Source organism: Sinocyclocheilus anshuiensis, unplaced genomic scaffold (assembly GCF_001515605.1).
Source record: "Sinocyclocheilus anshuiensis isolate Anshui unplaced genomic scaffold, SAMN03320099.WGS_v1.1 scaffold5194, whole genome shotgun sequence".
NCBI classification, from domain to species: Eukaryota; Metazoa; Chordata; class Actinopteri; order Cypriniformes; family Cyprinidae; genus Sinocyclocheilus; species Sinocyclocheilus anshuiensis.
In genome coordinates, this window is record NW_015556224.1 from 26,913 (window position 1) to 29,085 (window position 2,173).

A 2,173-nucleotide genomic window follows, 5' to 3' on the forward strand; every position below is an offset into this window, starting at 1 on the left:
GCCGATCCGGTGATCCACAGCGCAAATTTGATGTATTTCCTCAGCGACCAGCACGGATCAGCTCCAGGCATGACGAAGTGGATATCGTCCTCTTTTGGAAGGCCAACAAAGAATTTTCGCTTTCACAACGAAACACAAAGTGCCTTCACGACATGGCGGCGGCGGCAACAACAATACTACAGCGAGAATAAAAGTTACACCTTCTTTCTTTCTTTGCGTGAACATTTGGGCGGCGTTATGCAAATCTTCCCACATCGTGACGTAGACATGTGGGGGCGTGTTAGAACGAGCCGTTTCAGGTAGGCGTGGTTGACTCTTAACTTTTATAAAGAATATCTCTTTGGATTTGAGACTTTAGTCTTTGCAACTTTACAGATCTTCTTTATGCACCAAGAGCTTGTAACACTCCAAAGAGAAAGGAAAAATTGAAATTGCATCATATGACCCCTTTAACGTTCCCATAATGCTAGTCTAAAGTTTCCTTAACCTCTTTACTCCGGTGTGATCACCCTGCTGTATGTCAGTAATCATCCTGCACACCCATGGCCCAGTATACCCTGCTGAAAAAACAAAAAAACAATAGAAACCACATAAATTCTAATGGTTTAATACCATTACAAACATTACAAACCATCATTAAAAAAAAAATGGTTTTCTGTAGTGTGTTTTGGGACATATTCCATTAGGATTTAGTGGTTTTAACAAGCCACCAATAGAAGCTGACTAATTACCAGTAGAAACCCACAGGGCCTATTACAGTTTCTATTAAAATCAGTAAAATCATTACAAATTTTAAGATGGTGTATATTGTTTTTTTTTTTAGAAACCCACAGGGTCCGTTACAGTTTCCATTAAAATCAGTAAATCATTACAAATTTTAAGATGGTGTCTATTATTATTATTATTATTTTTTTTTTCCAGCAGGGTAGTAGTATAAGCAGCATGAAATGATCTGTCTGGATGCCTAATCATTATTATTTAATATATATTTTTTTGTTTGTTTTTTTTCCAGCAGGGTAGTATAAGCAGCATGAAATGATCTGTCTGGATGCCTAATCATTATTATTTAATATATATTAAATAATGTAATGGTAATATATATCTTGTTTTATCTATTTTTTAATTAAAAATAAAAAAAACATTGTCTTAGCAGATCAACAATCATATGTAAGATTATATATGATTAACTCTGTCCATTAATGTATGATTACAGTACACAGATTTTACATTTCTTCAGCACCAAATAAAAATGACTTTAACACAATAAAGTTACGTCTCTAAATGTGGGTCTCACGGCTTCTTGTAAAATTGGAGGAATATATTAAAGCAATATCCTCTTTAGTTATTTTCTTCACCACAAAATCTGACGTTAGACACTGCAAAATGCAATATCAATTTCAATATCAAGTAAACAGCTTTTAAGAAACATTTTCAAAATATCCTATTTATTTATGGATATGGAAATCACATTACATATCATTCAACTGTTTTAAGTTTCAAATATTTAGACGGACACATAACCCAAGGTTGTCTTTCATGCTATCCTGTTTATTATTTTGGATTTAGTTCGTTTTTTTTCATAAGACTACATCTTATCATTATGATGTGTTTTCATTTATCTTAACCCTCTGGCCCGCTTCGGTCATTTTTGACCGAAAAATTGTATATTTTTAATTTTAAAAAATCGTAGCTTCATCGGAATGAGATGACACTTAGTGACGTTTGTCACATTAGCAATATGAACACACACAAAAATCATGGACATGATTCGGATATGTTAAAGGGTCAAAAAAAAAATAGTCACACTTGACTTCTTCGCGGTCAAAAATGACCGACATAGGAAATGAATGGGAAATACGAAAAAATGTGAAAACTCAGTGAATCTTTTGGTGGTACAAACTAAAAATCATCCACTGGTCAGAAAAAAAGTGTGCAGCAATCAAGGGGTGACTCTCTAGAATATCAGGAGTGCAAAATAGACACCAATCAATAAATGGAAAAAATACAAAAGGGGCTCTCTCTCACACACGTACAACACACACAGAAATGAACTGGTAAGACTGCAACAGAGCACATTGTGAGAATATGTTGAATAAAATCAATAAATCAAAACAAACAACAAAAGGCTCTCTCTCTCTCACTCACTCACTCACTCACTCACTCACTCACTCAC